At 42.6% G+C, this 14,530-nt stretch overlaps 1 pseudogene; it reads left to right on the top strand.

Annotated features, from left to right (window-relative positions):
* The first annotated feature begins 478 nt into the window (after window positions 1–478).
* LOC148162087 (ras-related protein Rab-9A-like) lies at window positions 479–1,085 on the top strand (annotated as a pseudogene).
* Window positions 1,086–14,530: the final 13,445 nt, after the last annotated feature.

Below are 14,530 nucleotides of genomic sequence, written 5' to 3'. Positions count from 1 at the left end.
TAAGAGAGAAAGTGGGGAAAGAGTTAAGAAAATCCTTGGCATGTTAGGCAAACAATGACAATAATAGATGGTCTGTTTGAAATTGGCACAGAAAGTAAATTCTGTCTCTTAGTGCATCTTAACAAATAGACTTATTGTAAGTAGGCAGGTGATTATCATAGATAGTAATGGTTAAGAGCAAAGTCTTTGGGGTCAAATTTGGACTTAAAAATTAGCTTCACTGTAAACTGTGATCTAAGGAAGGGGAAGAATAATCCCTCATTAGTGGTTTTAGGGAGTTATGGTAGGATCGTTTGTAGCACATAATTCAGTGATGAGTAAATGACAACTTTTGTTACTAGCTATTCCCTATGCAGCAATAAATTGGGCTACCTATATTGATTTAAATTCTTATAGTCACAGATATAGATATGTAGATGAACATAATGCTACCTTTTTATTTTACAGAGTTCTATAGTCAAAGATTTTATGAATAAGAATGGCAGGAAAATCATCGCTTTTTAAAGTAATTCTCCTTGGAGATGGTGGAGTTGGGAAGAGCTCTCTAATGAACAGATATGTGACCAATAAGTTTGATACCCAGCTCTTCCATACAATAGGTGTGGAATTTTTAAATAAAGATTTGGAGATGTATGGACATTTTGTTACCATGCAGATTTGGGACAAGGCTGGTCAAGAGCGATTTAGAAGCCTGAGGACGCCGTTTTTACAGAGGTTCTGACTGTTGCCTGCTCACTTTTAGTGTCGATGATTCTCAGAGCTTCCAGAACTTGAGTACCTGGAAGAAAGAATTCATATATTACGCAGATGTAAAAGAGCCTGAAAGTTTTCCTTTTGTGATTTTGGGCAACAAGATTGACATAAGTGAATGTCAAATGTCTACAGAAGAAGCCCAAGCCTGGTGCAGGGACAACGGTGACTATCCTTACTTTGAAACAAGTGCAAAAGATGCCACAAATGTCGCAGCGGCCTTTGAGGAAGCAGTTCGAAGAGTGCTTGCTACTGAGGATAGGTCAGATCACCTGATTCAGACAAAAACGATCAGTCTGCACCAAAAGCCCAGGCCTAGCTCATCTTGCTGTTGATCGTCAGAGAGGTTGCCTGTGCGATCTCACCAACTTACACACATTCACAGAAACAAAACACAGTGAAGAAGAGAATTAGAATTTGCAGCAATGGATCATCTACTGATAAAATTAAACTAACCATATTGCTGCTTTGTTAGTGGGTGGGAGAAGGGACACATCCACTCATGGAAGAATCAATTTACTCAGTAGTGGCACCTTACATTTATAAATTGTAATGGTTGTCTAATAACATTTAATTTAAATATGTACATTACAGAGTTAATAAATGAGATGATCAATACTTTATAACTAAAAACACTACATTATCCTTGAAGTTATAGCTGGGCAGCTTTTCTCTTCAGAAAATGGAAAACTATATATTTAGGTTTCCCCCACTAGCCAAAAGTAGAGTGTTCCTCTGAAAACTTTCATAAGCCAAAATGGTATAGTGCAAAGAAGCTATTATCAATTCATATGGAAAACTTTTTGAGTATACTCAGACCAAAACAAATAATCTCTGTTAGGCTCTCTTGACAGCCTAGGACATGTCTTGCTAACAAATGCCCAAAATAAATCAAGGTGAAGCACACATGCACACAGACATAGTTCAGAACTCAGGCACCTGGATGCTGAGATGCTGAATATAGTTCCTGGGAAAGGATCTTGGCAGTAGCATCCTCACTGCTTGGAGTGTGTGCTGCCTGTATAAAGGCTCTCTACAAAATGTGCTGAATGCTATTTTTGCTTTTTACCTTTTTTGTAAAAGCAAAAATATGCTTTGGATTTGTTTTAGTTAGTGAACAAATACTAATGTAGGTCTTTTGTAAAAGCACAGGGGCAAAATGCAAACTTTTGAAAAGTGGGGGATACTTGTTTGTATTTATATTTTTATGCATCTCATTCTTGGTTCAGGAAAAACATTTGTTAAATCAATGTTAAATACAGGTGACCCTTTAACAATGTAGGGCAGAGGGGCACTGACCCATGAAGTAAAAAAATCCACATAACTTTGAACTTCCCTCAGACTTGACTATTAATACTCTGTTGCCCAGAAAACTGACCAATAACATAAACAGTTAATATATTCTATATGTTATATGTATTATATACTATATTTTTATAATAAAATAAGTTAGACAAAAGATGTGATTTAAAAATCACAAAGAGAAAATATAGTAGTATATAGTATTGATAAAAAAAAAAATCTCTGTATAAGTGGACCCACACAGATCAACCCCTGTTGTTCAAGGATTAACTATAGTATAAGTTAAAATCAAATGAAATGTAGACCATTGTTTTTTGATTGAATTACTACTTCTATTTAAAATAACTTAATGACTCATATTTCAGTATTAAATATCAATAGAATTAGTTTCACTGTAATTGTCATTTTTATACAACATGGCCACCCCCATTTACTAACTTTATTGCTCTTAAGAGGAAGTACAAAGGAGGATCATTCTTGTGTGAGGGAAAATAAAGACATCTTTATTTAGTTAGGTGTTTAGCGTCTTCTCTATCACCATTTTTTAGTAATATACATTCAAGAAAATTTGTCATTTTTTAGAGAACTTGCTGCAAAGATCAAACGACACAAATTTTTTGTGGATAAAGTTTGTGTAATGTGTCTGTGATGATGATCCTATAGACACAAGGGCATACACTGAGCATAAAGAGAGTCTGAACTGTCAGTGTAGATAGGGATGTGTTAGTGTAGACAGGGATCTTTAATTGTGAACTATCACAGTTATCAAAGGACATTGTATGGATATGAGAGCCTGCTTTGTCAGGAAAGAACGGTTGATTTTGACAAACTGGATTCATGTATTTCTCCATCTGACCTGCCACGGCCTGCGTGCAAGGTCGAACAGGGGTGAGGGTAAGAGAATGAAACATCCAAGTATGGGAACAGGAGGGTTGCCCACAGGGATGCCGCGAGCAACAACTTTATTCTTACTTACACACTTTATATAAGTTCAGGTTACATAAACAAGTTCCACAGTTTTCTCCCTGCCCTCTCCTGGCTCCGTCCCAAGTTTTTGGTCCAAGGCCAGGTTCCTCAAGGACATAGTTTCTTCCCATGCCTTCAAAGGGCCTGGTGCGCTATTTTTCAGGGCTTATCAATAACACTGTGGTTTTCTTGGCCTATATACAACTCAAGCTAGCCAGTACAACATGTTTTTGTATGGGGGCAGTCAGGTGGCCATGGTTCAAAGGGATCAGGGAGCCTTTGCTCTACCCGATTAACCCCTTTGTTGCTCATGGCTCCCGACATTTCCCCCTTTTATCTTTAAACCCAACATGTGTACATTTGCTTGGGTACCGGCCATGAAAGCAAACAGACAGCGACTCCAAGCACACCATAAGCAGAGTAATAAGGTTACCCCTACAACCAGAGCACACATAATCCAGAAGGAATGTTGGAGGATATTAAAGGGGTTAAACCCCTGTAGCTTTTGTAGAAAGGATTGTGCCATGTCTCTGGGGGTGACTACATGCAGATGGGAGGAGGCTATATTGTTTATTTGTTTTTGCAATTGAAACAGATCCAGGCTTACATTTGTCTCATGCCAGATACCTTGCAAGTGCCTCTGCACCGTTTCCCAGGAGACGTTGTCAGCTTCCAGGGGGGTCACACAAATGGAACCATACCCTCCGTGGCACACAAAGGACAAACGAGTATGTAACAATGAATATTGGGTGCCCAAATATTCGACCGCCTGTTCTAAACCATCCAGGCGAGCCAAGATCTTCCTATCTATGCTTCCCTGGGTGGCAAGGGTCTGGGAGACATTATGAGCCAAGCTATTTACATGAGCGGCAGTATGTATGCCCTGGGACAGTGCCACCGTGGAGACAGTAGCTGATGCTATCAAAGACACCAAGGCAGTGATGCCAGCTATTAGGAGGCCTAGGAAACGTCGCCCCCGGCTAAGTAGGCCCTCCAATTCTTGCGCAAATTGGTAGCCATAATCTCTACACCAGGGCCCCCCCACCTCTACAGGCATCATTAGATAAGGGGGCTGCATGGCTAGGAAAACCTTCTTTGTTGGATTTGGGGCGCCAGGTAAAGGCAAACAGTTGGTGAGATAACACTCCTCACAAGTTATTTTGTAAAGGGTTCTATTGGCCTTAGCCTCGGGTACTACAGATCCGTCCCCCACTACAAACAGGAACGGTGGGGAAAGACATGCCTGAATTTGAAAGGTCAATGGGCCCGTGGGGAAGCCAGGGAAAAGGGGTGAATTAGCTTTAACATCTCTCATGGCCGCAACAATTTTCCACAAGTCCGGGTGTCTCATCCTCCCCAGTGATAGCAGTCCCCCGGGAGCAGAATTATTGTGGTCGTATGGCCCGTATCCTGAAGGCGGGGGGGAGCGGCGCAAAGGGAGATCCCCGTCTTTTGACCAGTCAATTATATAAGTGTCAGGCATGCCCTGGGGAGTCACAATCTCGGGGTTGTGATGAACGCAGGTTTTCCAGGAGGGTCCGTAGGTTTTCCACGTTAAGTCAGATTTGCAGAGGGGATAGTCAAGGTGTGGGGTCTCAAGGGATCTGGAAGCGGGTCCGAAACGGCCAACAGGCAGGGGCGGTCGATGTTGAAGGACAACCTCGTTGATGTCCCAATTCTCCACCATTACACGAGGTGTCAAAGTGTCTCTTCTAGGTGGCTCAGTTCCATACCAAGAGCGGATTCTTCGGGAGACTGGTGAAGTGACCACGCATCCATAATGGGGCGCCTCAGGGCCATCGATGGCCTGGAAACAAATGGGGGGGGGGGGCGGAGGCCAGGCTGGTCCAGTTAAAAGGCGCCACAGCATGAGTGAGGCCGGAAATCCCAGGCCCATCAAAAATGTCTGTGAAGTTAGTAAACACCTTGGGTGAGGGATCCTTCCAGGTGACCGCCCTCGCGGTAGGAGGGTCCGGGACAAAAGCCCAGTAAGGAGAGGCCTGCGCAGAGTCAAGGGTTAAAAGTGATAGCATGGCAAGGAAAAGGGCAACAGCCGTGACTGGCTGGCCCGACTCACGCACGGTGGCCTCAGCTCGAGCGGTCAGGGCTTTGATGTCTCCGCATGTTATTTTCCTCTGATCCGAGGCGGGGCGTCTCCTCGTCCTCCCGGAGCGGATCTGGAGCCGCCTCATTCTACAAACCATCACGGACAATGCGGACGCATCGAAGCGGGAGCCAGCGTGGCGTCTCCTCATCCTGGGGAAAGATACAAGCGTATCCTCGGCCCTGGCGTAGGACCGGGTCGGGTCCCCTCCATTCCGCGGTGGCGGGGTCACGCCACTTCGCATAGAGGAGGGGAGCCCGCTCAGGCTGCCAAAAACGTTCGGCGGCAGTGCGGCCAACCGAGTCAACATTCAAAAAATTTAAAACAAAGAGTACTAATGAGAGGTGTAAATGAGGTGAATATTTTATTTTCCCCTGTAGTATTTCCCCCTCCTTTAATTTTTTGAGGTACATTTTGAGGGTGGAATGGGCTCTTTCGACAATGGCCTGACCTTGAGAATTATAAGGAATACCTGTTGTATGAGTGATGTGAAAATTTGCACAAAAGGTCTGGAATGCTGAAGAGGTATAGGCTGAACCATTGTCGGTCTTAAGAGCCTTCGGCATGCCCAGAACTGCGAATGCTGCGAAAAGATGATTTTGGACATCTACAAAAGCTTCACCGGAGTGTGCAGTAGCAAAAATATAGTTAGAGAAGGTGTCGATGAAGACATGGATGTATTTAAGGCGGCCAAACGGTAAGTAAGTGGTTACATCCATCTGCCAAAGGTGGTTAGGAAGGAGCCCTCTGGGGTTAATGGCATATGAGGGGGGGTTAAAAAATTGGGGACAGGACTGGCATTCTCGTACAATTTGTCGGGATTCCTCCCGGGAGATGCTGTATTGACGCCGTAAGGCCTGTGCATTCTGATGGAATTTTGCATGGCTGCTTTTTGCTGCCTGAATGGTGTTTGTAGAAAATATATGTGTATTTTCATCAGCTATGCGATTGCCCTCCGCTAGGGGGCCAGGAAGGTTAGAGTGAGCTTTGATGTGTGTTATAAACAGAGGGTGCTGCCTCTGTAATAAGAGGAGCTGGATTGACTTGAATAGATGGAATAATTCTTCATCATTGGACAGTATGTAGGCCTTAGGTAGCTGCGGGACTGTTCTGGCAGCGTATTGACTATCGGTAAATAAGTTGAGAGATTGAGTGTAGCGCTCTAGAGTGAGTGTAATCGCTTTGAGTTCTGCTCTCTGCACAGAGGAAGTGTCATAATGCAGGTGCTGAGTATTCTTATGTTGCGGTGAGACAGCATGTATGGCAATATTTCCTCTTTTGTCTGCATCTACGAAAACAGTGAGGGCAGAAGGAAGTGGCTGAGGGACAATGATTTTTTGAGCACAAATGGCAGTTTTGGACAGAAATTGTAGGAGTTTATCTGAGGGTAAATGGAAGTTTATTTGGCCTGGATAGGATGCAAAGGCAGTTTGCCATGCTAAATGATGTTGCAGAAGATGTTCATATTGGTTTTTGGTTAGCATTGGCAATATGATATAATTAGGTTCTCTTCCGAACAGTTGGATTGTTCGGGTCTTGCCTTTACATACTAACATGGCAATTAAGTCAGATGTCAAATTTATCACATGAAGCTGATGAAGGGCAAGATGCAGCCATTCTAAAGGGCCATGAGGCTGCCAAATAACGGCCATTGGCAATTGTCCGGGGAGTAAAAGTATTAAGTACAGTGGTATATTGATGTCCACTCTAGTTATCTGAGCATTGGAGATCTGAGAATTGACTAGCTCTAAGGCTTGTTGGGCTGCAGGTGTTAAGGTACGAGGTGAAGATGGATCAGCATCACCTTTTAAGATATCAAACAAGGGGGTCAATTGCTCTGTAGTTAGATTTAAAGCGGGTCTAATCCAATTTATGTCTCCCATCAGTTTTTGAAAATCATTTAAGGTCACTAGGGACTGGGTTCGTATTTGAACCTTCTGAGGTTTAATAGTTTGCTTTTCTATTATATGCCCCAGATATTCAAAAGGGGCCGTATGTTGTATTTTGTCAGGGGAGAGGACCAGATTATATTGTTCCAAACATTGTAAGAGATGACGGAAGGCGGCAGTCAACATACGCTCGGTTTCTGCAGCCAAAAGAATATCATCCATGTAGTGGATGCAGTAAACTTGAGGGAAATTTTTCCGTAAGGGTGCAAGAGCCCTGTTCACATACTCTTGGCAAAGAGTTGGGCTGTTTGCCATGCCTTGAGGCAGGACTTTCCATTGATATCTTTCATAGGGGGCTTGTAAATTTGTGGAGGGTACCGAGAAGGCAAACTTCTCATAGTCATCAGCAGCTAGAGGAATGGTAAAGAAGCAATCTTTCAAATCCGCCACCAACAAATGGTAATTTAAAGGGATAGCGGAAGGGGCAGGAAGACCGGGCTGTAATGCCCCCATGGGTTTCATTACAAGATTTACAGCTCTTAGATCCTGTAGCAGGCGCCATTCACCTGATTTTTTCTTTATTACAAAAATGGGTGTGTTCCATGGGCTACAAGATGGTTCCAAATGACCAAGAGAAAGTTGCTCAGTTATGAGTTTTCGGGCGGCCTTTTGTTTCTCCTCAGGTAAGGGCCATTGATCTACCCAAACTGGCCGGGTGGTGGTCCATTCTACTGGTAGGGCATGAGGTCGGATCAATGACCCTGGGAAAAACCCAGGCCCGTTTTATCATATTTGGGGACATAGCAAAGAGGCTCAACGTTACCTTGAAGCCCCTTGCCAAGCCCTTTTCCTGGTTCGTAGCCCATGTTACACATAATATTTTTCACAACCTGATTTTGGAACACCTGTGGGACGTTGGCAGTTTCCAAGGTTAGCCCCATTTCTGAGAGTATATTTCGCCCCACAAATTGAGGTCTATGTCAAGAACAAAAGGTTGGAAAGTTCCCGACAGACCATCATCAGATTTCCAAATAAGATGACTGGAGCTTATCTTGGGTGCTGAGGCCAATCCTACTCCCCTTATAGGGGTGATGGCGTCCTGCAAGGGCCAGGAGGAAGGCCATTGTTTCTGAGTCAATACAGAGACATCGGCCCCCGTGTCTATGAGTCTCTGGAAAATCTTACCATTGATAGAGTTAATAGGGGTTTATCTTTTGTAATCTTTTGTAACCAATAGGCATCAGTTGACCCAAAGCCTTTAGATCCTCGCTTAGCTTTCAATGATGGATTATCTGTGTCCAAACGGGGAAGTAGTATCAATTGGGCAATGGGCACACTAGGTTGCAAAGTTATAGTGCCTTGTTGTAAGCTAACCATTATTTTAATTTTCCCAGTGTAATCTTCATCAATGACTCTTGGATATACTATTAAGCCTTTAAGGGTCCAACTAGACCTACTCAATAGTAAGCCCCATGTGTTTAGGGGGAGAGGTCCCCATATCCCTGTACTTATTGGCTGAGGGGGCATGCCAGCTTCTAAATAAACAGAACTATTTGGGGCCAGATCTAATCCTGCACTGGCTGGGGTGTCTCGGTGAAGGGATTCAATCCCAAGGAGGTCGGCCGTGTTGGCTCTGACCTCAGAGATGGGGGAGAGAGCATTGCCGCTATTGTTTGGTGGGGCTGCGGGAAGCCCCGTTGGGAGTTTCCCTGCTGCAGGGGGCGGCCAAAGCGGTCAGTTTTTGATCGACACTCATTGGCCCAGTGCCGTCCCCGCATACACCTGGGACATACAGAAGGTGGCTGTGGCTTATTAGGGGGGTTCCCCGAGGGAAAGTTGAAAGATGGGGCTTGCCTTGAGCTCTTAGGGCACTCATTACGAAAGTGTCCAAGTTCCCCGCATAGAAAGCAGGGCATGTGAGCTTTAGAATTTATTGGGGACTTTCCCTTTTGTTTTTTAAGAAGTTGTGTATGCAGCTGCTGCGGAGGAATTCCTCGAAGGGCTGCTGCTAAGGTCACTCCTTGTACATAACTGGGACCAATGTCTGCACACAGCCGCAAAAAATCCTCAAGGGTGCCCGTGGACTTCCAAGGCCTTATGGCCGCTTGGCATGCTGAATTGGCATTCTCAAAGGCTAGCTGCTTCACTATAATAGTTCCTGCCTCTCCGCCCACAACAATCCTACTTACAGCTTGCAAAAGCCGTGAAACAAAATCTTGATAGCGTTCATCGGGTCCCTGTCTTATTTTAGATAATTCCTCTGTCCTTGAGCCAGTGGTCGGTAACTTTTTCCATGCAGTCAAAACAGCCTCATTGATTTGAACATAGGCAATCTCAGGGAAATGTATTTGGTTACCCACTTCATAATAAGCTCCAATACCAGCCAACATCTCATATGTGCCAGGGATTTGGGTCCTTTTGTTATAGATAGCCAGATTGTTACATTTTTCCTCGAATTCGGCCTTCCACAACAAATAATCTCCCCCATTAAGGCAAGCCCGGGCAACAACCTTCCAATCTCCCGGGCAAAGAGCTTCTCTGGTAAGGTTCTCCATCATAGATAGGGTAAAGGGAGCAGTAGCCCCGTACTGACTACAGGCAGCCTTTAAGTCTTTTAACATTTTAAAATTTAGGGCAGTATAAGTCCGTTGGCCTCCCTGTAAGGTTACTGGGTAGGCATTAAATTCTCCCACGTCTTCTCCTGCCTGCTGCGCTGTTAGTAAAGTCCTCTGCAAAGGGCTAATGCCGGACACAGGGGACTTGGCAGCGCTCTGCTGATTGGTCATAATGGGAAAAGCCTGCAGCATGCTAGTTTGAGTACACTTAGTCACAGAATTGATCCCTTGCCCAGAGGCTGTGACTGCAGGCAGGACCGATTTCAACGATGTGGACATAGTCAGAATGGGGTCATCATCAAGATAAACATCATCGTCGCCAAATTCATCCCCACCACTCTGAGCCTTAGGGGCTTTCCCCGCCAAGGGTATAGGAGGTGGTGGAGGAGGGAAAGGATCCTGGGTGGGTATGTTAGCATCATTGCCCAGGATCTCAAAAGAGGATACCCCAGTGGGAGTCAGGGGTACTTTAATAGGATCTTTTTCCTCATCTTCAACCCATGATTTTAAAGATATCAGCTCAATTTTTTGTTGTGGCTCCAGGATTTCACAAATATGAGACCAGAGGCCCATTGTATTGGGCGGCAAGGCACCGGAGCCCCGCAACTTTATTTGATTTTTCATCTCTTGGCCCACCCGTCTCCAATCCTCTGGGTTTGCTGTTCCTTCTAGTGGGAACCAAGGGCACAAATCTTTTATGTTCCTGAAAAATTCCTGCAGTGTGGAGGAAGACACCTTATGCCCTCTCTCTGCCAATAAAATCTGCAGGGTCCGCAGAAAATATGCATGACTAGCGGACTGACTTTGTCCCATAATTTCTTACTCCTGTCGTGCCGGTTAAACGACCGGTTCTCTTACCTGGTTGCTTGCGACGTCAGTGTCCAGGATCCTCTTTCATGTGCTCAGGTCCCTGTTCAGGTGCCACTTGCCACGGCCCGCGTGCAAGGTCGAACAGGGGTGAGGGTAAGAGAATGAAACATAAAAGTATGGGAACAGGAGGGTTGCCCACGGGGATGCCGCGAGCAACAACTTTATTCTTACTTACACACTTTATATAAGTTCAGGTTACATAAACAAGTTCCACAGTTTTCTCCCTGCCCTCTCCTGGCTCCGTCCCAAGTTTTTGGTCCAAGGCCAGGTTCCTCAAGGACATAGTTTCTTCCCATGCCTTCAAAGGGCCTGGTGCGCTATTTTTCAGGGCTTATCAATAACACTGTGGTTTTCTTGGCCTATATACAACTCAAGCTAGCCAGTACAACATGTTTTTGTATGGGGGCAGTCAGGTGGCCATGGTTCAAAGGGATCAGGGAGCCTTTGCTCTACCCGATTAACCCCTTTGTTGCTCATGGCTCCCGACACTGACCCTATCATTTGGAAACTCTGAAAGATTACCATTAGAGTAAGCTAAGCATTTAAAAATTTAATTTCCTAATATATTGAACAAATTTGCCATAAGAAAATATCATAAATTTGTGAAAATTAAATTTCCTCAGATTCTTACATTACAAACAGCTTTAGTTTTTACTATTTATAACATAATAATTTGCCCTCCAAAATTGTAATTCTCATCCGAAGACAAAAACATAATGGAAACCTATTAACAGATTGGTGTACATTCTATATTCCCTTTTTTTTTAATTGGAGGACTTGCTCTAAGACCTTTTTTAAATTCATCTCGAGTGTACTCATTGTATTGTGACTTGCATGTGTATATATTTTCAGTATAACAGGCAAACTTCATTTTATTAGCTGTGTGGATGTCTAACAATTTATTTAAACTATTTTTTATCACAGACATTTGGATTTAAAATATTAATTGACTTTCAAAAGATAAATATTAGGTGACATTTCTACACTGCCACTTAAGACTACTTGGTCAATACTAGGTATCGCAAGTATTTTTATTTATTTATTTATTTACTTATTTCTATTTACTTATTTATTTATTTTTATTTTGTAACTAGGTAATGATATAAGCATACTGTTAATATAAAAAATCAAGGAACTAATAGCTGTACCACCCCACATTGTTCTTGTTCCTGGAGGCAACCATGTATTGGATTCTTGGAAATCCTTTAATACTTAAATACATTCTTTACTATATAAGGGGAGTATATGTGCATGGATATTACGTATAGTTTTGGTGCTTGCATAAATTTAGTATCTTACTGATTATTACTTTTTAAAACCTTTCTAATGTGTTTAGCATTTAAATATTCAGGAATCAGATTATTTGGGTTATATTTATTTATTTTTTTTTTAAAGATTTTATTTTTATGTATTTGACAGAGAGAGACAGGGAGAGAGGTAGTGGGAGAGGTGGAAGTAGGCTTCTAGCTGAGCAGGGAGCCCGATGCTGGGCTTGATCCCAGGAGCCTGGGATCATGACCTGAGCCAGGGCAGATACTTAACCAAATGAGCCACCCAGGTGCCCCAGCTTATTTGGGTTTTAAAGATTTATTTATTTATTTATTTGAAAGAGAGAGAGAATGAGAGAAAGAGAGCACATAAGAGGGAGGAGGGTCAGAGGGAGAAGCAGACTCCCTGCTGAGCAGGGAGCCCGATGAGGAACCCTGATCCCGGGACTCCAGGATCATGACCTGAGCCAAAGGCAGTCGCTTAACCAACTGAGCCACCCAGGCGCCCTTATTTGGGTTTTAAAATAAGGCTTAAACGTGAGCAGCAAAAATCAATCAAGGGAACAAATCTAAATGTTATGTTAGGAAGGGCTCAACAAAGGGAAAGTAATGCAGTTTTATGGCAAATCTTAAATGGATGTGGTAACTGTTGGCAAATTACCAAACATTGTGTTGAAATATAAGAACAAGAGGAAGAGGAACAAAACGTTATTGAATGTAGTCAGCCTTCAGAGAAATTGCAACAAAGTTGAAAAGCCGGTCAGCAACAAAAGATAACTGAAAAAAATCTCAATTCTTTTGTTAGAAAAAAACAAAAAAACTGTTTTGATTGGCTGGTGTTACCTAGACAAAGATGAGAAATACTGAAAAAACAAGAGTTGGGGAAGAAAGCATGGCTTTGTATAAGTAGACCACAGAAGAGTGACAGGGAGAGAGGTAGTGGGAGAGGGAGAAACAGAGAACCCCATGCGGGCTCAGTCCCAGGACCCTGGGAACCGAAGGCAGATGCTCAATGACTGAGCCACCCAGGGACCCCTAGGCACTCTTAACTCTAGAAAACAAACTGCAGGTTTCTGGAAGGAGGTGGTGAGGGGATGAGCTAGATGGGTGATAGACATTAAGGAGGGCACCTGTGATGACAACTGGGTGTTACATATAAGTGATGAATCATTGAGTTGTAATCCTGAAACCAACATTACAGTATATGTAATATTTAAATTTAAATAAAACAAACAAAAAACTTATTTTAAATAAAATAATTTAAATAAAATAAATTGAAATAAAAAATTGAAATAAAAACAAAAAAACTTCTTTCTGAAATGGTAACACTGGATTATCATCCAGGAACTATTAAAGTAACAGGAAAGGTCACATGGTATAGCATGAGCAAAACAGACATTAGTGGTCTCAGATTTTCACCTTATAAGGAGTCCTGGCTCATTCCTATAAGATGTTATTCATATCCTTGTATCTTATTAATTATTTTTTCCATGCCTGTGTGCCTGGCATGCTTACCCTATGCTGCCCATCTCTGAAGTCCCCAACTATTTCTATACTTCCTTTCTGACTGTGATATGCTCACACAATGCTTATGTTACTTGTTCTCATGTCACCCTCACGTGAGCCTAAACAGAAGTCTTTCCATCCTTACAGCTCTCTGCTGTTAACCCGAGACTACTGCAACTCAGTGACCACATAACACCCCTCTGGATTGTGAACCATTAATTGTGGGCAAAATATATGCAATAAATATGTATTTAGATCTCTCCAATTAACATAGTTGAAATTAGCCCTAGATTCCTAGGTAAGTATCACTTTTCGACTCCATAATATCTGGCATCTAGTTGGAGGTAATCTGAGGTCTATATACTGGCTTAATAGATGCTATTTGCAATTGAACAGGGCAAGTAGAACTAAAATTGCAACGGGGGGGACAATAAGTATCACAGAGTTCAGCAGTCAATTTAAGAAATCAGATGAATGTGGAAATTATGGCAGTACCATAACATGAATATTGGAACTTAATAAATAGAAGCTCAGAATTATTTATACTAACATTACTGAAAATGGAAGAAAACTTTTGAAATACTCAATTACAGTGAAGACTATCTGGGTGTATTATTTACTTTTCACTGGACATTTATTATTTTACAATAAGACTCTGTAAACAGAAGAGATCGCTCTTAATACCCTATTCAGTTTGCTAGTATTTTGTAGAGGATTTTAAAATTATGTTCATATGGGATATTGATCAACAGTATTTTGGCTTTGGTGTCAGACAAATGATTATGCATTGTATGAGTTAGAAAGTGTTCCCTCCTTTCTATTTTTTGAAGAGTTTCTGAGGAACAGGAAGTGTTCATTAATGAAGGCATCTGGTCCTGACCTCTTGGCATTTGTATTTGGGTTGTTAAATTATAACGCTGTCTGATTAAGAAAAACAGAACTCACCATAGTGCTGTGAATTGTGCAAGACTGTTGAATCATAGATCTGTACTTCTGAAACAAATAATGCAACATATGTTAAGAAAAAAGAAAAAGAAGAAGATAGCAGGAGGGGAAGAATAAAGGGGAGTAAGTCAGAAGGGGAGATGAACCATGAGAGACGATGGACTCTGAAAAACAAACTGAGGATTCTAGAGGGGAGGAGGGTGGGGGGATGGGTTAGCCTGGTGATGGGTATTAAAGAGGGCACATTCTGCGTGGAGCACTGGGTGTTAATGCACAAACAATGAATCATGGAACACTACATCAAAAACTAATAAT

Source organism: Eumetopias jubatus, unplaced genomic scaffold, assembly GCF_037043125.1.
Source record: "Eumetopias jubatus isolate StellerSeaLion01/CBP00866 unplaced genomic scaffold, mEumJub1_p1.0 scaffold_23, whole genome shotgun sequence".
NCBI classification, from domain to species: domain Eukaryota; kingdom Metazoa; phylum Chordata; class Mammalia; order Carnivora; family Otariidae; genus Eumetopias; species Eumetopias jubatus.
Note: the sequence above shows the minus strand (reverse complement) of the source record. Positions and strands in the feature narration are given on the sequence as shown.